Source organism: Corapipo altera, unplaced genomic scaffold (assembly GCF_003945725.1).
Source record: "Corapipo altera isolate COAL_440 unplaced genomic scaffold, ASM394572v1 46, whole genome shotgun sequence".
In the NCBI taxonomy this organism is placed as follows: Eukaryota; Metazoa; Chordata; class Aves; order Passeriformes; family Pipridae; genus Corapipo; species Corapipo altera.
The window spans coordinates 11,993,788-12,017,218 of record NW_020884883.1 but is presented as its reverse complement, the minus strand read 5'-3'; the positions used below and the strand labels follow the sequence as shown (position 1 = coordinate 12,017,218).

The window sequence follows — 23,431 nt, the reverse complement described above, 5'->3', positions numbered from 1 at the left end:
GCATCAATTATTGAGGTGCTGTGCTCCCTGGAGTTGCATTTTCTTTTTTCCTGACTGAAAAGAAGAGCCTTGGCTTGCTCTAGCCTCTTGATTCCTTGATCATAAATTTGAGTACTCAGGGCATCATGGCACTGTATCTTGTTATTAGAGTACACAGTACTGACACCTGCAAGAACATACATTCACCTAATAAGGCTGAGCACATGCAGAATTGCACAAACAGATTAAAGGAGTAATTTGAAGTTTCCAGTAGGTGGTTAGAGCTGTCTTATTCTTTCTCTCCTCCCACTCTTCAGCTTGTAATATAAATTTATTTATATTCCAGGCAAATAATAAACATTTTGTAAATAATTTAACTGGAAGAGAACTTTTTTTTTTTTAATTAAAGGCTGTTGCACACCTCTTTTTGCCTGGCAGTCACTTGCAATATTGTTATGTGTGCATATTATTTACAGTATATTTTTTTCAAGAAGTGAAAATTTTATATTGCTCTACTAGTACATCCTAAGACACTGAGTGTTATTTGTCACAAATATGTGCTGTCAAGAAAGGCATCTCAACACAAAGGGAAAGGAACAGTAGGAACAGCTGTGTTAAATCTTTTATGGTACCTGTACATCCTGTCATTTGTTATGGATAAACGATAACAGCACACGAGTGTAACTTTAGAAGACAGGGATGAACTGTTGGGGCTGGAGACACTGTGAAAGAATGAACAAACTGCTTGTTTTCTGGGGTTACTTCTGTGTGTGCCTTTATATTAGTTTGGCTGAACAAGTCTGACATAAAGATTGATGTATCTTACTGGCTGCAGAGCTTCTCTGAGAGGCTGTTGTCAGTGTCTTTCAGGAGGAAGGTTGCAGTGAATTGCTCCATGTATTTGGCAAGATGTGATATGTTTTAATGAAGTCTGATGGGCACCTGTATATTTCGCCAGGTTCATTCTATCAATGCCTTATTTCAGAACGACTTCATTTTATTTGCTGCTCAAAGTCCTAGAGAAGATTAAACAAATGTAAAGGCTGGCTCTTCAAATATATACTTGTTTTAAGAATGAGAATAATTTCCTCTGTCTTCAATGTCACTATTCATATATCTAATGTCAAATGTACTCTTGCTCATCTGGACCCTTTTGTGAGCACTCCAGTTTGCAATGAAGTTAGTGTGAACTTTTACATTACATTTGATAAAGCTTTGGATAAAGCCTTGCATATGCATACATAGGAAATTAATGTCTACTAATTGCAAAGCTTTCAAAGTACCATAGAGACTCATAGTGCACTTACAGCTAATCTACTCTGAGTTAATTATCGGTCTTGGTAAATTTATGTTAAAAGCTTGGCACAAATAGTGAGTCAAACAGCAGAACTTTTACCCACACAGAGTGTGGAATTAAGTCCAAATTTAGATTCCCCATCTCAGGGAGAAAGAATTTAAACATATGTCTCAAACTGCCTGAAAAGATGATGAAATTTAAACTAGGCCTCATCTGTAAAATCTGAAAAGAGATAAAATCTTATTAAATTTTGATTAAGTCAGCTCATCTTAGACTAGTATGAGTTAGAAAATTCACACTTTGTAACTTGATTTTTTTATCAGCGCAACACCACAGGGCAGTCATTTTTTATACTGATATTATTAAAAAATGGATTGTGATGAAACATGTACTGAACATTATGATTAGAAATTTAAAAAACAAGCCAAACATTTTTATTGTTTCATTAATTAAATCAACTGTAATTCAGATTCTGCATGCAATGAAACTATTTCTTTTTTAAATTCAGGTAATAACTATATTAATTAACAATATTATAGACTTTTGGACAAAATTTTGGTTAAAGAGAAATTGGAAAACATTACTTTTGGATGCTAGTGTGTATTTTGCAGCCTGAACAAAACTTTTGTTACAAATAAACAGTGTACTTGATTTAATGAGACAAAGATTTCTGTACATCTCCCAGAAAAAAAAAAATTCTATTTGAGGTAAAATTAACTTTTCAAGTTTCAATATAGTAAAAAATATTTTTTTCTCATAAAGGAAAAATTGATATATAACATAAAGTCATAGAATTACTTTCTCTTTTGAAACATATATAGTAACCTTTTTCCCTAGTTTGACTATTTAGTTTATAGGATCTTGGAAAAATCAGATTTGTCTAAGTCGTACAGCACACTTGAAATCTCTCAAAATGTCTTCTGGTAGCATTGTATTTCTGCATTTGGTCTGAGTACCACCTCAGGAAGCCAGAACTAAGTATACTATAACAGCATAAAATAAGACTATAACACTGTAAAATAAGGCTATAATTTTTTTTAAAAATTCTTTTATCAAAAATACATTTATAAGTATTTTTTCCTTATATTTATATCAGTACTAACTTTTTTTTATCACATATTTAACTCCTCAAGTTATCAACTTTTTAAATCAAGATAAGTTTTATTAATATTATAGTTGTGAAATTGTAACATTTACAAACATTATTAACACATTGCTCTTTGACTTCAAGAATTGTAAAGTAATGAGAATTTGTAATTATTTTTATTTATTTGAACCTACCTAGCTACTTCTGGAATTCTGTATCAGTCAGGCACACAAACACAGAAATGTACAAAAAATACTGAGACAAAGAACTGATAAGATGACAGAAAAAGGAAATCTGAAAAGGAAACTTGACAAAGATATATATTGTGACAGTTTAAAGTTGTTTATACCCTTGAAAAAGGCCTTGTGTAATGGTCAGGATTTCCACTTGCTTGAAGAGATATAGGAGAAACCTCACTAATTTATGAAAACGTGCTACAAGCACAATTATTTTTTAATATTATATTAAATAGATGACAAGGAGACAATAACTGGTTGAAATAAGCAAGTCAGTTAGGTAAGGGGTGCCTTTTTTCTGAGAAAAACACAAGCAATGCCAGGTATTCCATAGCAGGAAAACAGTGCACAGTGATCAGTGCTTACTGAGTAAGACCCAGTTATTCCACCTTCACGACACATTTGGAAACTTCTACAAGCCAAAAGCTCTTTTATTAAGGTTGACTATTTTTAGCAACACATTTTGTTTGCTGAATCTACAATTGTTTTCAATCATGAAGGAACCATTTTATGAATATTATCGTTGTGAAATTTTAGTGTTTAGGCAGTAATGGTAAAATGCAGGCACTTATTATAGGCATTTAAAGTTTTGTCTCAATAACTTTAGGTATATGCATGCTGTTGCTTCTTCAAATTAGCAGAAAAGAATGAAAAATAGTGTTTAATGTGGATAGAAAGTCTGACAGGTTTTTATGAATTCTCATACAGGTTTTTTCAGACAATCAAAACAAGTAGATTTTTAGCAAGACTAACTGCAACATTTCTCCATTGTTTTTTTAATGACATGTAATAAAAATGGAGACAAATTGCTACAAGCATCAGACACACCAATATGAATCTGTCTGTATGCGAATCATTTCCCATAAAATGCTGTATTACCTGATCAGTATTTTTGTCTTTTTTTTTTCTGGTCGTTTGAATCTTCTGGCAGCATGAATTTAGCTTTCATTAATATGTTCCTTCTATGAAGAGCTGGGCAAATATGTCCCACAGCATGCATGTTACCATTGTGGCATACACATTGATCAGTTACTGAGTTTTTTATTCTAAAAGTCATGCACTGGATGTCCCATATTAGTCACATGGTGACACCTTAGCCAGTGTTATGCTAGTCTTTCTTTACCCTTGTGTGTAAGTACACATGTAAGAGCTTGTGTATTTGAAGAAATACGTAAATTTCAGGAAAAAAATGGCTAATTGTTCCCAGAGAACATCACTGCAACACAGAGCTAAGGATCTTACATGTCACATTTTACCCCTCAGTGTAAGCTGAGGGTCCATAAAGCTCCATTGTCACTGGCCTGTTCTTCAGTCAGTGTCTATTGTTGAAAGCAGCACAGACTCAAATGTTTTTGTATTTCTTGTGACACCGGTGACACATTTCCTGAATACTACACGTCAGATAGATAATCACAGTATAAAGATTTGGGAAAAGTATAATGGTTTCAACCTGAGTTACAACCTTCAGTAAGCTATTTAAGATGGTAAGAAATATATTAATCATAAAAATTGGGTATTTCATGCATGAACAAGTATTTGGAATATAATGTTAATGGAACAGAATAAATATGTAAAGCTTAGACAGGAACTTAATTTTTGCTTTATTTCAGTAGTACAAATGCTTATAATATCAGAATATCATCAAATTAAAATAAATTTGATATGTTTATAAGCATCTGCAGGGAAGTAGGTGCTTATAAGTAGGGTTTAAATATTTTGACTCCACAAAGTGGCTCAGGTGCCATGTGAGCTATAATAAATTTGCAACTTGGCCATATAGCTCCATGTGCATTTTATCAGGTTCACAAACTGTTGGTAGAATGTCTTGAGTAGTGAACTACACTTGATCTTTTTCAGTCTTCTATCTTTTGGGATCAGCTCTAGGGTCATCTTTAAGCAGTTGGTTTACCTTTAGATATTCGGTCTTAATGAAACATTTTGTAGCTTCTGTATGAACTCTGTGAGCTCTTATTACATAGCATAGGAAACTTGGAACAAGGCAATGGATAACTTCAAATTTTACATTCAAGCATTAAAAAAAAGCCAACTTATAGATGGTGAGTTAAAATAGACTGCTTCTTATAAAAAACATTTTCTATACCTTGTTTGTTATAATGTACTAGAGAAATGGTCTAGACATCGTATTTGATTTCTTACAAACATAATACAAATGAATAAGCTTTGAATAATAAGTATATCCCATAAAATACAATAATTAACTTCTTTGCACATGACAGTTTTACATAATGCTTATTTATATCATAAAAATTTGATAAGCATTCCAGCAGGGACTTTCACAAATGTGCTCACCAAGATGGAAAATGGGCAATACAAGGGAAAGGTGGTAAAGAATGAACCTACTGACACTGGAGAAGGTGGATTTGGTAATCAAAAGATGGATAGTTACACAAGGTGAGTGACATACAGTTGCCATTTTTAATAGCAGTCATCATAATTAGCTCCCATGCTCCAGGACAGAAAATCAAATTTATGATATTAGCAAAAAAAGTGTAAGCTTAACAATTCAATTGACAAATATTAAACAGAAGGAAAAATGTTGAAAACCTACAGAATCTAAGACTTCTGGAAAACATAATTCAGATGTGAAAAATTATGTAGGAGACAAAAAATGGAATCTCTCAAGCCCAGTGTACAAAGTACAGATGTAAAGACAAAGGAAAATGGAGTCACTAAATTAATCAAGCAAAAGGTGCAGCCTAAAAAGCCAATATTAAAGTAACAGAAACCTCAAAACCTTCATAGATGACAAAGCAAATGATTATTACCATCAAAAGGAGTTGGAGAATACGGTTACACTGATGAGTAATGCATAGAACAGGTATTTTTCAAGAGATCATGTTCTCATTGTTCCCCAAGTCTTTTTATCTGCAGAGAATTATGCACTACAAAGATAACTGCAAATCCTACTCAGAAGTTGGATTAACCTTGCATCAATGAAGTGTAACAAACTTCTAAAGGTGACCAAAATATGATTGTCTATACCATTTCTGAAACAATGCTTAAAAGGAAAAGTAGGAACTATAGTGGTTTTAAATGTCTAACTGCAGAAGCAAAATACCTGCCTTATTGCAATTGCTGTCACAGCAGAGCTTTATTGACAGTACCAAGGAATTCCTAGCAGATTATTGTCTACAGTGGAAAAATCCAAGGATAAGAAGCAGAAATTAAAAGTATGAAGTTTCAGAGAAGGTAGATTATGTATTTTGAATTCCACGGGAAGCTTAAGAATAAATTGCTAGTCATCATTAACTGTACTTATTTTGATGCTTTGTTTCTGTTCATCAGAATATTTTATGGAAGGATAGAGAAGTAAGTACAGATTTTTTTATTAATATAAAGGACAGTAGAGTGCTCCCATGTTATATTTGCTATTCCATTAATGGTAGGCAAAGATTTTCCAAAAAAATTGTACACTGGCTTGAAATAACAATAGAAGATGAGCTGTGTGAAGTGCTACTCTTGTTGTTCAGACTAGTGTTAGATTGACTCACAGAAGTAGAGAAGCTATGGAATTTGGAGTGACAGTGGAAAGTCCAGTGATCTGTGGACAGTGTAGATCCTCCCTTAGCTGCTATATGCAATATATAGACAAAATCCCAAAAAGAAAGAAGACTAGTTATCTCCAGTGAAGGAGCATGAAAGGTTGCAAATAAAATAAAGCAAATAAACAAACAAAAATCCAAATATGCCTATTGGAAAAGCCATGTTGTGGAAAATAATGTAGTAGGAACAGCCTGAACAGATGCAGAGTGAGTTTTGCAAGGAACTGGGCAAGTGGATCCAGGCCAAGTTGGTGTTTGCACACAATTGGTGGAAGTCCTATAAGGATCAGAGGGAGTGGGGGCAGAATATAGGGTTTAGCAGTTCACGAGAAGGTATTAATGTGTGTAATGGATACAAAGACAGTGTAGTGTAACCGCTGGCAAGAAGGGACAACAGTTACAAGACAGAGCTACAATATGATGTGTCCCTTGCACACCCCACACATTACTCTCCTCAAAGGACTTCTTCCCTGACCGGGAATCGAACCCGGGCCGCGGCAGTGAGAGTGCCGAATCCTAACCACTAGACCACCAGGGAATATGGAGATTTGATCAAAATATATTGCATTAGGACATCTTAGATTAAATTAGAATACTCATTTATCAATCTCTCAGGGAGTGCTTGATCTCACCTAAACTTAGCTACCTAAATTTTATCCAACTTAGGGATTTTAGTTCCCTCAATAGTCCTTGGAGAAAGAAAGGGAATTCTTCTCATCCTTCTAAAATACATATCTTCATACAGTATGGGTCTCCCGCCTAATTTCCCTGTTTCTCTATGACTTACTGTCTAAATGATCAGGTTAGACTAGTTATCTAATGTTTAAATGTCCAGGGGTACATTAAATTATTCTTACTTTGGGGGATGATTTAATTTGTTTCAAAGTACGCATCTAATGGGTATGTGCTACACTTCTGTGAGGCAAGGAGGCACTTGGAGGGGCCTGGGGAAATCCTTTAGGACTCCAGGAGGTAAAATCTTACTGAATATCTGTCTTCAGGCAACTACATTCCATAATGATGCAAAAGTAGGTCTTAAATCATACAGTCAGTGCTGCAACGGATGGATATAAACTCTTCAGAATGGGTGGACAAGGAGAGAGGGATTGTGGGAAATAGTTAGGGACTGTTTTGATCATCTAGAGCTTAATGATGTTGAAGACTAGAGCTGTGTTTATGAATAAGAATCAAGGAGAAGGCCAAGAAAACAGGTCCTGCTTTACCAATCTGCTCTCTTTCTATGACAAAGCAACCCACCTAGTGGATGAGGGAAAGGTTGTAGATTTTGTCTACCTGGATTTTAGTAAAGCCTTTGACACCTTTGCCACAGCATTTTCCTGGAGAAACTATCTATTCATATCTTGAATGCATGCATTTTTCACTAGCTAAAAGACTGGTTGAATGGTCATGTCCAAAGAGAGCTGGTGAATGTAGTTAAATCCAATTGATGATAAGTCATTAGTGCTGTTCCACAGTGCTCAGTATGGGGGCCAGACCTGTTTAATATCTTTATCAATTATTTGGATGAGGGGGTAGTGTGCCCCCTTGGTTTTCATATGACACCAAGTTGAGTGGGAGTGTTAACCTCTGGAAGGGTACAAAGGGTCTGCAGAGGGATCTGGACAGTCTGGATCAATGGGCTGAGGTCAGTTGCATGAGGTTCAATAAGGCAAAGTACCAGGTCCTGCACTTGGGTCACAACAACCCCATGCAGTGCTACAGGCTGGAGGAAGAGTGGCTGGAAAGTGGCCCAGTGAAAAAGGACTTAGGGGTTCTGGTCAACAGTGGCTGAACATGTGCCAGCCATGTGCCCAGGTGACCAAGAAGGCCAATGGCATCCTGGACTGTATCAACAATAGTGTGACCAGCAGGACCAGGGTAGTGATCTTCCCCCTATACTTGACAATGATGAGGCTACACCTCGAATCCCATGTTCAGGTTTGGGTCCCTCAAGACAACGAAGACACTGAGGTGCAGGAGAGTGCCCAGACAGGGGAAATGGAGCTGGTGAAAGATCTGGAGCACAAGTCTGAAAAGGAGTGACTGGGGGAGCTGAGAGTGTTTATCCTGGAGAAAAGGAGGCTCAGGAGAGACCTTATCACTTTGTACCACTCCCTGAAAGGAAGTGGTAGTGAGATGGATGTCAGTCTCCCAGGTAACAAGTGACGGGATGAGAGGAAATGGCCTCAAGTTGCACCAGGGGATGTTTAGATTATTAGGGAATACTTCTTCACCGCAAGGGTGGTCACACATTGGAACAGGCTGTTCAGGGAAGTGTTTGAGTCACGGTGCCTGGAAGTGTTCAAAAATGTGTCAATATGGCACTTGGGGATGTGGTTAAATGTTGAACATGGTGATGATGCTGGGTGGATGGTTGGACTTTATGATCTCAAAGATGTTTTCCAATCTTAACAGTTCTGTGTGTTCTATGTTCTGTGGTTTAGGGGTAGACCTGGCAGGGATAGATAAAGAGTTGGACTCACTGATCTTAGAGTTCTTTTCCAATCTAAATTGTTCTACGATATCTCTATTTCATAGTGTTAACAGGGTTTGGGTTCTTTTTATTTCATCTGTGACTTGTCTACATTTGTTTTTCCTTAGCAAAGCCAAACCCAGCTGCAGTTAAGACCCAATGTATACCAGGCATTCAGGCATTCAGTGAAAGCTGAATCAAGCTTGCTATTGAGTTTTTCTGTGATATCAGTCCAGCCCTTCAGACCTAATTTGTATGGATCTAAAGAAGCTGTCTTCTTTGGAGCATTTCACCTCTCCTAACTGTAGTGCTAAGCTTCTAAGACAAATCTTTTCAATCTCTGTGCCTTTACAAATACCTCTGTATTTGCAACGTATATTCAAGACAAGGTAGGAGCCATGTGGAACTCTAGATTCTCTTTCTACATGCATTTGTGACAAGGAACAGTCAAACACATTATTCTTTTCCTTTCTAAATATTAAAAAGTATTATGGGAGTGATGACTGCAAAAAATAAATAACCAATGTTTTCCCTCTCTCCTATCAGTCAATACGTTTCCTTCCAGAATGAGTTTTACCAGTCACTGAGTATATTTTCTCAAATAGAGCAATTTGTCTGTTTCTCTCATGCTGATTAAAAAAAATTAGAAACATTTTGCATGTAACACTAATCCCCTTCAGATTTGTTTGAGAGCATTTTGGTCATTTAGTCTTAGTTTAATAAATGTGAAACCATTAGTGTATTGCAAAGGTCACCAATATGTCATTCATGCACTGAGTGATTTAAACTCTTTCTCTCTTTTCTAAATTATATCATAGATAAAAAGTTCTTTTTGGCTTGAAAAACTACTTCTGAATACAGGAATTTCTTGTTCAGACTTTTTTCAGTATAATTCTACCATACTTTGGGCTGCAAGAGAGAAAAAAAGGCTAAAAGGGACTATGGACTAAACTCAAGTTATGTCAATCATTGATTTGTGAAGAATTAAAACTAATTTCATTTGGGAGAAAAAAAAGCTAATACTCTTAAGAAAACCCCATATCCCTGTGCATCATTTACGTAAAACCACAGGTACACTTCCAAAACATGCGAAGTATATGTAGTTCATTAGAACTTGTTTTCCTAACTAGCATGAGAATTTAAATTAGAAAAAGTATTTGCCTTTAATTCTTCAGTTCTAGATATGTATGCTACTCAGACTATTTTTCACTAAAGGATAGTTGGGCATATTGGAATGAATCAATTTTACAAGTATAACAAAAGAACACATAGTTTATAACTGGAAACATACTGTGAAGAGCTCAATAGGGAATCATGCACTGCTCTGGGGAGGCAATATGGTGCTAAATGTCTTCTTCAGTGCTTAATTTCTGGGACATAAGAATACTAAAACAAACTGAGCTATGTAACTTATCTATCTACAAAACAAAACTGTTGATAGATAAAAGAAAATATATTTATGCTGTGCAATAGTGACTATTGCAAAACCTCACTAATTCACAGAACCTCTAAGGGCAGAGTCATCTAAGATCAGAGCCACTGTCCAGCGTTGGAAATAGAGAACAATCTCAACAGGATTCAATAGATATTTAGCAACATAAGTACTAGGCTTTAAGAATCTTCTATAATGTTGCAAAAGGAAGCAATGGTTTGTTATCTTTCAGAAACGTGGGCTGGGAGTTTGACTCCCAGTAGGCTCAAGACAGGAACAAAGCAGGATCTCTGACATTCTTTTAGTCACTGAGTATATTGGACAAAATACATCATCTTCATTTCAGTTATGTGTGTAGAGCCTGTAAACTGTGGAAGCTCTGAGAAGCTTTCTGTACTAAGTCTGTCAGCAAATTTGGCTAGAAAGCATACTTCCCAAATATATATATTGTCAAAAAAAATTACTACCTCAAATATAAAAAAATGTTTGTGATTTTGAAGAGGTAGGCATGAAGTTGATGCACAACATCAAAAGCAAAGCATTTATGTGATTACCATGTAATATTTTGGAAACTGGAGACCTCCTGCTGCTTCTAGAATTAAATGGTAGCTGAAAATGATTTTGTGAATTTAAATTATAGATACAGGGGTCTAAAACGGAAGCTAAAAAATTCAAGATAACTTTGTGAATCTAGTTTGACAAAATCTAATTTGATCGTAAGCCCTATCTATACTGAATTCTATTATTTTTATACAATTCAAGATACCAAAAATAAATGGATGCAGTATGACCAGAAAAATTTATGGAAGTCCTGTTGGAAGAAATCATTCCATTGCACACTGTAATCAGTGAAGGATTCAATTCAGAAATCAGAGAGCTAAATGCATCCCTCCACACAACATGTGTATACAGACACGATAACTGTTGCAGTCAAAAGAATTCTGAGGCTTTGTTCAGCTGTTCAGACATGAAAGTGTAGTGGAATATGAGATATTCTAAGAAATCCTATCTGTCAGTTCCTGACCCTAAAGGATACAAGTATCGGGTACTAGACCCACCAGACTCACAAGGCTGTCTTGGTTGTTCTAGAGAATATCATACAGAATTAAGCACCTGTATATGGGCAGTTGAATCAAAGACCTAGCAGAGCTCTAAGTTACACCGACTGTAGTAATTATATATCCATTGACTCCATAGATATGTGGCACATCTGCAAATGCCTATAGATAGAGAACTAAATTTAGATATTTAATTTTGATCTGAATTCTGCCCTTAAAGTCTGACACTGAACAGAAATGTAAAGGGCAGTATTTAGATATCATCTTGAAGATGAAATCTTCTGTTTTTAAGAAGAATGTTGCTAAAACCCTTTTTTTCCCCCCTAGGCCTCTAAAATCTGTACTTTTCCAATGGAAGCCACAACAGCTGTATCAGATAAAAATATTAGGCCTGAAATTCAAAAGATTTGTCTATGAGAAGAAAAAGATCACTTTTAAAATGCTTGTGTTCATTTATATGTGATGTAGGAATAAAAAAGAATACTTAATGAAGTGATGATTCAGCTAAATTTAGTCAACATCTTTTTTGCCAGCATAAATTCTACAAAGCTTTCATTGACCTAAATGCATGTGAGCATATCAGTTATTCACTGGGGATTGCACTGCAGTCTTTTTTCTGTCTCTGAAGCCTGAAGTGCTGCATAAATTAAAAAAAAAAACTGCTGAAGGATTTTTGAGCTAAGACTTTCTTAAAAACAAGTTGATTGATTTGTCAGGCTTGCAAGATAAAATAAGACTGCCTCTCCATCGTAACCAAAGTTTGCTGTTCCTGCATAATTAGTGTGTAAGGGAAAAAGAGCTTGAAGAGGATGTACAGGAGTCATGAGAAGAGTGTTTTGATATATGGTAGTCATTTGTGTTGCTATCTTCTGCTTGATTGTTTAAATTCATACATTATCTACCCCTAACAGTTGAAATTGTGCAGTCACAGTCTTGTATTCCTATTGTATTTCATCAGACTTATGAAAAATTTTAGAAAGGGCATGAACAATTTTATTTTTTTTAATTTTTTGAAGCAATCTTGATTCTATCATTCTACATTTGTTGATGCAGAGAAGACATAACTATTTTACATACATAGATGCATTTTATGTTCACTGTAACTATAAAAAGAACTTATTCGTATAGGAGACTGTATCGATAAATAAAAGTAATATGAATTAAACTGAAAGTGCATGAGTTTTGCAATTGTGATTTCTGAAGATTTTGAAGAGGCCAGAGATAAAAGTATTGATCGTCAGAAAATCTTTCTACACTTACAAACACTTTCACGTGGACAAGATTTTCAAAATGTCGTCAACATTTTGAGACGAAGAGTTCTTGGAAAATTGTGATTAAAAGTGGTAAGTAGATTGTTCTTCATGTTGATAACAGCTTATTTTTGATCCTTGTAAGAATGCAATATATATATTGTATATTTAAATGTATTTTTGTGATGACAGATGACACCACCTTGTTTTATTAAGTTATGTGTAAAAAGCTATGCACAGGGAAAACAAAGACTCAGCAAGCATTCAAGGAACTATGAAAGTCCAAGGCAGCCAACAAGTGACCTGACCAGTGAATATGGAGCATACCAAATCAGATACTCTGAAGATTGTCAAAGAAGAACAATTAGACCATTGTCCCTGGTCCCATCTGACAAGATGATCCACAGAAAGTTTGGAGTTCTCTTCCTAGAATATTATAAAAATTAAAGGAGATTATTTTCTAAAGGGGTACAGTGTTTGTTTTGAAATGGAGGCAGAAGAGGGTTTTGAGATGCTGCAGAGAAAATTTGGTGATATAAAACTACAGAGTGTCTTCAAGGGGACTGTAAGAACATGAAAAACATTTAGAGGAGGGAACAAAAGTAGGGGAAGGGAGGTATCAGGTTGAGTCAGCAAAGAAAAAAGATGGAATAAAAAGGAAAAATAGGCAAAAGCCTGGCAAATCTGATGACTGATTGCCACAGCCTGCTGTAATTTCTTATTAAACACATTCTAATTATTTTCTGTTTGGCTAACTCCCTGAATCTGTGGGTAAAAATTGCTCATGATCTTCAGATTAGACCAGTGATAAGTAGGAAGTGATCTGTATAGGGAAACACTCAATGCTGCAGGCTGTGTGTGGGAATGGGCCACAGATATTGGATGGAATTAAAAGCTGTGTTAGGACTCAAGAAGCCCACAGATGTGTGTTTGTGAATCCAGAGTGAGGGTGTGTATATGTCCTGACTCCAATCCCAACCACTCTGGGTGGAGGAACAGGATGAGGCCATCTCTGATATTCAGTGTAAGTGCTGTGCGTGTTTATGTGAGTGCTTGAAACAGGCACTGACCTCTCTCTGTTCTGGTCTGTGTGTTTGCCCACGTGTGCATGTGTGTGAGTGTGCTCACGTGCACCAGCTGGGAATACGTGTTCAACCTCCCTGTGGTGCACAGAGAACAGAGACCCACAGCAGCCTCCTTTCTATCACACTGGGATGAGATGGACCCTCTCAGAGGGAAGATTCATATAAACATATCATTACAGTATATGATTAAATACCATATATTACTAGTCTGCTTCCACAAGGTGCTGTGCAACCTCAGCTCCACTGGCTCAGTCTTAAGTACAACATTTAAATTGTCCTGGAAAGGAAACGCTAAGTGTCAACTGAAAGCTAGCTCACCTCAAACAGAAGGTATTATTCCTTTCCGTTAAAATTTAGGGATTAAAAACTTAGGGAATTAGTACATTTCATTGCGAAAGGTGTTGGCAATGAACAGGCATTGATAAGGTGGTCACATGGGTCTAATGATCACCCGGGATGTGACTGTGTGTTGGTTACTGAGATAAGTACCACGAGCTGTTGCAAAGTACCTGAGAGGCAGCCTGTGTAAAGAATGTGTTCCCCTGCAGATAATTCTTGTGATGGCTCTCCATTTTATTTTTAAAATCATGATGCTTTTTCATGCTGCAAAGAGGGTGGGGATTAAAATAATGAGGGTATTTACATCATTGCATCTCTGAAACAAGATTTTAGAGGGATATTTTGTGCACAGACTGACCAGGCAGAATAAACCCTGCTATTTCATTGCACATCTGCTACTGCCTCCAAAAAAAGAATATCTAAGCAGCTCACACCACTGAAGGCTCTAAATTCTTTGTAAAATTCTATCATTAAAGCATTGTCTTATACCATCCCTGCTTAACTGGGGGGACCAGATGGGATATTATGATATATTTCAGATATTCCCAGCACGTGCAGTGTTGCCAGAATTAACAAGTGTGTGTCATTCCTACAGTTACGTTGTTGACAGAACATTGACATTCTTCCTGGTGACATTGCAGAAAGTCCTCTTGGAATTAACTTATTGACAGATATCTATCAATTAAAAACAGTAACAGCAATATGTCAGAAAGTGATTGCTCAGAAAGAGGGGTTCAGAGACAGATTACACATGACCAATATGATCTGCAAAATGTCCACTTTATTTATTTAAGCTACCCTTTTTATACTTTTTCTACACCCCAGCGCGTGACCACTTTTACATAATTGGTTACACGAAAGTGTCCATGGTCTAAACATGCCCTATTGACCGCTTCTAATTGGATTATTGTAGGTGTCCACGGGAGGTGAGGACATTTGTTTACCTCTTGGGACTCCTCCTTAATTTTGGCACAGATCCTTCTTTGTTTCAGCTTCAGAACCTGAAACCATGATGACTGTGCATTTTACAGTGTCTGTGCCCGGCCATGTCAAGGCAAGACCTACAGAAATGCAGGAAAAATTGCTCACATAATCCTGCTTTCTCCACAAGTGATGTGATGCTGACAGTCTACAATTTGAGCTTTAATTGAGAGAAGAACTCCATAAAGTTCTGTAGTGTACATACTTAACATGGTAGGAGCCATGTAAAGTAATCCTATTCCTTTGATCTTTTTATCTACTTGAATGACTTTCTGTTGTCTGGGAGGACTTGCTGAGTTTAGTGTGACTTTCTTCTACCTCATCTCCCAAATTAAAGATGACATGTTACTTATTTTCTCTTGTCAGAATTCATTTTCTCTACCTGACTTTTAATGTATCCCCTGCAAAGCTGGAGATACACTCTTGATCACTCTGAGTTAGTAGATTTTAGGATGGGTTATTAAACATCTGCTAGATTTTTTTCCCCTCAGACTTCAACACTCCATCAGATTCTTTCATCACCATTTCCTACTTCATGAAATTAAGATTTTTAAACTCTTCAAAACTATCTTATCAGACTTCTAATAACTCACCCTGAATTGTCCATTTATCCAGTTTTTTATCCTAACTTGTCTTGATCTGCAGTTTTATTCTGTGGTTTCAATACTGGTGTAGTTATTGGTGTAGCAAAATTATAGAGGCTAATTCAAAAGGCACAGTTATGTATTCTCTAGGATCAAATTAGCATGGGGAAAACTTCAGTAGTTCACATGGTGTAGTGGTTTGAACCTTGTTTTCCCCCAGAGGCTGAAAAGTGGTAACCCCCAGGGGTGGAAACCCCTGGAAGTTTTGAAGTTCTGCCCAATGAGCGCTCCTGCAGAAATGTAAACATATCACAAGCACCGGAAGAGAAGAGTTGTAGTTTGGGTGGTTAGAAGAAGTAGCCATTGTTGTAGGAGCCACGAGGAAAGGGGCCCGAAGCCCCTCGGGGCCTCTGGGGCCCCCCAGCCCCAGTTGGGGCTACAGGGACCTAGAACAGCATAAAACTGGGCTAGGTACCTGTAGTTGTGAGCTGGGAGATCTTTTCTCCAAACTGGGCAGCGGCTGGAGAAAAGCAGCAGCCAAGCTGGCACTGACCGGAGAAGCGGTGGCAGAGAGCCAGAAGAGATAAGACGGAACCACAGAGACATGCAGCACCGCAGAGAAGACTCCTGGAAGGAGAGTTGAGGAGAAGAGAGCCTGCAGCAGAGCTTCGGAGTTCTGGGGGTAGGAACTGTACCAAACCCCTAAAACTCCTTTGAAACCTCCTGGAAAGGAGGAAGATGATGGACTCTTACTTGAAAGAGCCTTGAAGTGCAACATGCACTGCAGAGAGGAGCTGAGAAGCTCAGTCGTCCTGAGAGCTGAGCCAGGACGGTGTGGGAGGTTGGCCTTGGGGGCCCTCCCTTGCTGCAAGCTACAAAGAAGCTCGCAGCCTGAGACAGGGCACAGAGGCCCTGCAAGGAGCTTGAATCTCCTGGAGATACCAGACCGTCACGAAGACCCCCTGCGTCTTCGTGATATGACGTGGTGAAACGACCTTTGTCTGGGGTTACGAAGCCCACGGAAGACCCCTTTGCCTGCGTCAAGGGGCCGAGGGGGATACCCCCCTCGTGAGTGCTGGCAGAGATCCAACTATCAGCTGCTGCATGCATGAGATGAGGAGAACCTGCTGCCTTAGAAGAAGCTGCTGCCTGAGAGACTGGAAGGGATCTGTTCTTCTTCCCCTCCTGGACTTTTATTTGGAGGGGAGAGGAGATCTGATCCATTGTAAATACTATATGTCATGGTAGAGATAGTTGTGATTGTGTGTATAATGTGTTATAGTATTTATTTGTACAGTCATTGTAATATATTCCCTTTCCCCCATTCTGAGTCTGGTTGTGTTTTGTCTGGAAAAAACCATCTCACATTAGGTTGAGATGTGGGAGGGGGGGATGGAGCTAGGGAATTGGATTTTGGGGCTATCTCAAACCATGACACATGGTTCTTAGGATAGTGCCTTAAGGCAAGACTAAGCAAGGTGTAAAGAAAATGATATGTGTGTTATAGAAAATCAGGAAATTTTGTGTATGTGCAGAAAATACCACTGACAGACTACAGGCTTGTCTGAATACAGTCACAGAATAGAGAGACCATAAAAGCTGATGGAGTAAGTAGGGCACAATTCCTTCAGAACCCTAATCCCTGATCATAGAGCACAAAGCTGAAAGGCTATGCGAAGGTATAAAGCAGGTCCATCACTACACTACAATACATTACCAAGGCAGGATTCCTTTTTCTTTCATTTCCATGCATCCTTTGGCTATTTGAGTCACCAAGACAAACATCTATGTGCCCAGTTTCAGATATCAATGAAATTCTGTGAAATGCAGTTGCTGAATTAAAGCTTCTGTAAGCAAGACAGAAGTCACTATTGAAAATTCAGCACAGCACAAGAACATAAGAATGAAGAATAGAAAGGAAAAATACCACAGAATGCTCACTTACATTCAAGGCATTTTGAAATAAATTAAGATTAAAAGCTGCACAGTAATGCACCCTCCACAGATGAAAGATTTACATTTAAAAATAAAGTTGATAGTGCACTGTGCAATAACTCCATACCTCAGCATTTAACCTTGGAAATATGCTCTCTCTCTCAGATAAGAGGAACATAAATAATATCCTACAGTTGTTAGCAGCAAAGGGACTTTTTATTCTCTTAGTTCAGTGGGAGTTTCAATACTTTTGCATAAGCTGAAAACAGAACCTTGAGAGCTCTAGAAGGACAAAATTGTTGCATTAATGGGACCAAACTTTATTTGTTTTTATAAAGAAAAACTTTGAACAACAACAACAAAAAAAGAAATTTGGTTAAAGTTAACCAAAATTGCTCTTTCTGTTGCTAAAAAACAAATCCTGTTAGAATTTTACATTATCATGAATTTTAAACTGCCAGGCTTAGGTAAAGAGTCCTATCCATGAGGAGTTTAAAAGGTAGAATATTGGACTTTATACAATTGAAAAATATATGCTCTTAATTCTTTAATATTACAAAAAGCTTTCAAGTTTTTTACTTGGAAGAGAGAAAAAGAATATCACTCCACCAAACATCCTTTACCTTCCCAATGCACCCCACAGACAAAATGAGTAATATCAGGGTAATATTTATCTATCCATTAATACATGCAGGAAAATCTTGAATTCAGAATCCGAGATATGTTACGTATACACTGGATATTGCAAAAATGCTTTACGTTCTGTAAAAATACTCCTTGTATTTCACTACCCAAGTTTTATGATATGCTGGTGAGTTTTACTAAATCTAGAACAGGTTGAACTCATCAGAATATTTAATTGTGTGCGTGTATTTCTCAAATAAGCTGCTGATCAAGAAGGTGGGAATGGGGAAAAATCAAGTATCAATAGGTGTTAAAAGACACTCCACCCACAGAACAAGAAGTCAAGGAGTTTGATGAATCATTGTGTTGATATGCAAGAGACTTGGTAACCAAATCATTGCTCATAACAGTCCTTCTCATCTCCCACATAGATTTGGGTGTTCAAGCAATTTTCACTACAATAAGAGACAGTCAGAAAAAAGTAAGAAAGTCAGAGAAACTAAGAAATCAGACCTCTCTAGAGGGAAGAAAACACTGAAACAGATGTTTTTCCCCCAGGCCCACTCTGAGGATATACAAGACAGCTAAAACCTTTATCAACCTGTATTGACATTGCCAGCTTTACAGTAGGATTTATAGCACGTAATAATTCTGAAAGCTGCAATCTGCATCTGAATTAAGCACCCAGCACAGGCAAGAATGTCATTCTCCTTTGATGAAAAGTTCAATTTTCTAGAATAAAGCACACTTTCATCCACATTTCCTTGGCCTAGAGAGAATATGAGAGAAAAATATGTAGCAAACAGTATGTTTCTTAAAGAATAACTGACAAGGACTTAGATACTGATAGTGACTGCAGAACTAGAGGCAATACAGACATGACAACAAAACTAATCCTCATTACATGGCCTACCAGTGGCAGGAAAGGGGAAAAAGGGGTACTGTGAAAATTAATTTCATGATTAATGGGATTCAGTATCCATTTTGCTTTTGTTCTAGTTGTATTGATTAATGTTATCAAATCTTTCTATTCAAGTACTGAGCCTGGATTCTCCCTGTGCCCAGTTGTATCATAAAAGGGCCAATGCTCGCTTTAGTCCTTGTATCTTGCCAGCATGGTGCACACTATAGTGAAAATGGTGCTATAGGTTGTTTTATGGATATTTTAATTGCAGTAATATACTTCTGCTGCCATAAAATTTTAAATACAATTTAACTCAATGTAGCAATGAGACATAAACTAGATAAAGAGGGAGATTGATAAGTAAATTCAGCACTGAACTGGAGGATTAATGAAAAATGAAGCATTCTGGTTGCAACATTAGTCTCTGGAATGGCATTAATAATGTTATAGAGGAAAAAATGATATTTTATATTATAATCAAAATTTCATTAGCATTTTAATAAACTGAAAGTCAGTGCTTTGGACATCAGCAAAACTAATCATTTTTAAAGTCCAGAGTAGGTCTGCAGGCTATTTGGTTCATTTATTCTAAATGTGCATTTTAATGTTCTATTTTGCCTTTGGAAAAACAAAAACTTTGACAATTTCAAGATTAATCTTTGCATCTAAATAGGGAAGAAAATGCAACAACTTAAAATGTCCACCTCCCTTTTCCCCTTCCTCGTCCTCACTCCCCCTGCCATGTACTGCACTTGAAAGCAGGACCCACTTTGTTTCAAAGGTAAAGTGCCTGTGCATATTTGAGACCAAAGAGTAAAGGAGACAGTTCTGACTGATAAATCATTCCAATCAGTCCAGCATTACCAGGTTACTTTTGCTGATTGTGATGGACTGGCCCCAGCTGGAAGCCAGGTGCCCACCAAAGCTGCTCTGTCACTGCCTTCCTCAGCTGGGCAGGGGAGACAAAATATAACAAAAGGCTCATAGGTTGAGATAAGGGCAGGGAGAGATCACTCAGCAATGACCATCACAGGCATTGACTTCATAATGATTAAAAACCATCTACAATGTTTAACTTGCTTTTAGTTATCCTTTTCAGTCTTTAAATCACCAGCTAACCCATAAATCAATAAAGGTTTTTTCAACAAATAAGCATCTGCTATTGAAAATTGAAGACCAAATGGATTTACCTTTAAATTCAGTGGAGCGAACAGACATTTCTGATGTGATTCATCTAACCTAGCAGATATTTCAGATAAGAAATAACTCATATCATGTAATTTGAGACGCTACACTATTGAAGATCACATGAGAGAAACTCTTCTTTAAAAGGTGACTTCTGACCCTGAAATAATCACCTCTCCTCTCTCAGCTGGCTGAAGATATCCACAATATAGAGCCTTCATTTGGGTAGATAATTACCCTTCCCTATGACTCCCTGTAAAATCCCTTGCATAAATGGCCCTGTGTTCCTCTGTGCTTCCCTTCTACTCCTCGTTAATGCAGAGGGTCCTTAGGCAGACAGGAGTGCTTTCCAACGGCATGACAGCCCAAAGGAATGTACTGATGCACCATTTGGGGAAACGAGGCCACGTCCAACTGCATGTATGCTTGACTGAGAAAGAAAAAGGCTCACCAGGACTCATTCAGGTAATATCCTTAATCAGGAAACCACTGAAGCATGTGATTTGAGTTAGAGATCTGAATACATATTGAAATTCATCAAATTAAGGCCAGCATATTTCAGACTATTTTTTTCTAGATTAAATGTACTTTATGAAAAGTATGAAAGTGGTGGGGTTCAGGAAATTATTTACAGAACAGAATGCATTTAGGATACCTCTAGCCTCCAGTATGATCAGAGTGAGAGGATTTACACTGGAAGACATCTCTATCAATCAGCCATGTAAGGAATACTCCTTCCCCCACTACTTTCTTCCATATTTTTCTTGTCACTTCTATATTTCATAACATATATTACTAAATTAAAAATAAAATTCAGGAGATTTTTTCTATCTATTTCTTTCCTGCTTCTCCCTTTGCTTACAGTACATAAAGTCTGTTAATCTGATACATGTTTCTCCTCTTTTTCCCATGTTTGAGTTGTTTTTATTTGTCCCAGAGAAGTTTCAGGGTGGCAGGGATGAAATTAGTCCTGTTTTATTCATGTGAAAGAAATAAAAAATGTACTTCCATAAGCGTAATTTTTCTCTTGCAGTTCTGTGAACCCCTAAAGAGTCACATCACTCAAATTGCTAGTTTTTAGTAAACAAGCAGCTCGATATTGTTGCACTTATTCCTTCCTGATAATTCTGTATCATATCCTATAATGATGTAGAAGAAAAATTAAATCTTGTGTATTCTCAGAATCAATTCTTTAGTAAAAATTAATACATATGTTACCTGTGGATTTTCAGATGGAGTATATGATTAATAGGAAATCTCATGTAAGACACCTCTGAGACTCTATAGCATTATGCTTAGTGTCAGCTTTATAGTAATTTCCAGGACTTAGTTAGGGAAACAACCACATTATCTATGAAAAATAATCTTGATTTACAAAAGCAGAACTGGTAGTTGTTGAAGGTTTTCATACAGGTAATTTCCAATGAACAAACACTTTTTTCTGGAAATTTCTAGGGCAAAACCAAACTATTTTTTATACTCCTTACCTCTGTGAAAAAAAAAAACAAGGACAGAAGGAAATAAAAGATCTCATGTGATTGTGTGTCTGAACCTTGTTTCAGAAAAGAGACTTCAGCCTTCGAGGAGTGAGCCCAAGAAAATGCCTGCCAGGGGAAGACCCCAATTAGTCCCCAGCTTGACAAGTTACTGCCTTCACGTAAACCCTGTGGAAGTCACCTCCTCCTAATCATATGATGGTGGTTCCTCCACTGCTGCAGTCAAAATAAGTTGAGCTAGCAAAGACCTATTTATTTTCCAAACCTATTCCAACAGAAGCATTTAAAGTCATGCTGTTAAAAACAATTCAACTCTCAGGTCAGCAGAGGTGGCAACAGAAGGCAATGAGGGCAGTGAGGAGGCGGAGAGGGCAACAGCAATTAGCAAGGGAAGGCTAGAGTTTGCAATGGTGGCATATTTGCAACCCAAGGAGTATTCTTTTTAGAGTAACCACCTCTAAACCCCTGTTCCCTGTGTCAGTGCAAATATAATCAGCAGTCTTGCCCTATGCAGTTTTCTGCAGCTAAACCCATATGAATTAACCAATTACCATCTACTTCCTACTTGAGAGGCATGTAAAAACTAAAGGTTTTTTTCTTTTCTTATGAAACTAAAGCCCAGAACTATGTCCTCTGCTTCATGTATTGTAGGATCCCAAAAATATAATATCTACCATAAACCTTGGACAGCAGGAGCTGGGAGAAACTCCTTGCTCTAAGGACACTCCATCACAAGACCTACTAATATTTAGCTATGTTAATTGGCTTGTCTCCTCCAGCAAGATATGGAAAGACTTTGTGATGATGTTATCAGACCATGTAGAAACTCCTTCATCCTTTTCCCCTCACACGGTCCTAGCTAAGGAAAAATATTACTCACTTGTGTAACTGTGGTAGAAAATTGTGTAATCCTCTAGTTAGCATGATTCATCTCCTAATTAACATAACTCGTCCTCCTCATTAATATGTCCTGCCCCCAAGACCCTTAAATTGTAATCTTCCAGTTTTACCCCATACTGGGATCACATAGTTTTTTGGACCCTCCCTATGTATGATGTGTAATACTACTTTCTTCTCTCAAACATAAATGTGGCAACTAAAAGTACCTTAAATTATCTCACCCACTGACCACTAATTGCTATCTTTGTGAATTTATGATCAAACATTGAATTTAATTTAATGGAGAAGTGCACACTTACTTCAGAAATCTGAATATATTACAAGTTGCCAGATGATAAACTTGATAAGACAGCTGCTGTGCTCTGCTCAAATGAGTGACGAAAACTGACATGAGGGTTTTCACTCTCTGATTTCCAATGGTATCAGATGACTCTGTGGAAACAAATTTAATTTCAGTCTCACAAAGTGTTTATTTTATCTGTCTTATTAAAGATTTGAAAATCTTTCTTATTGTTTCTATCTTTAGTCAGGTTGCATTTCACTCCATCGGCAGGTTTAAATTTTCCCTAATCTTGTCTTCTAGTGCTCCATGATCTTCCTAACACCTTTGAACTACCTCTTTTCAGATTTTTCTGTTTTGCACTTGAAAAATATCTGAAGAGATTCATTTTATCATACAACTGGGAGGAGATGGAAACCAGCCCTGTTGTGGCATCACTGGGGCAGGGGCTGACATGGGGTCCTGGGCAAGGTGGGAGTCCCAAGGTTCACAAAGAAGTAAATGCACAGCCAGCCACAGCCTACAGGATGACACCTCAAGTTACTAAGAAGTATTTTCTAAAACTGTAAAAATTTTCTAAAACTCCTGTTTTCAGAAGGAATTGGCTTTGAGCTACTTTCTCCACCTTTTGCACCAACCTCTGACTCTCATGTAAGCCCAGAACTTTTCATAGCTCTCCTAAGGAGTGTACCACTCCGGGTGACAAGATGCAGGATTTCAATACTTCTCACTCTTTAGAACAG

The 23,431-nt window shown here is 37.3% G+C and overlaps 1 non-coding gene across 1 annotated transcript; it reads right to left on the bottom strand.

Annotated features, from left to right (window-relative positions):
- Nucleotides 1-6,628: 6,628 nt before the first annotated feature.
- Nucleotides 6,629-6,700, bottom strand: TRNAE-CUC. Its single transcript has one exon. It is a non-coding gene; the product is annotated as a tRNA-Glu (tRNA).
- Between the last annotated feature and the right edge of the window lie 16,731 nt (nucleotides 6,701-23,431).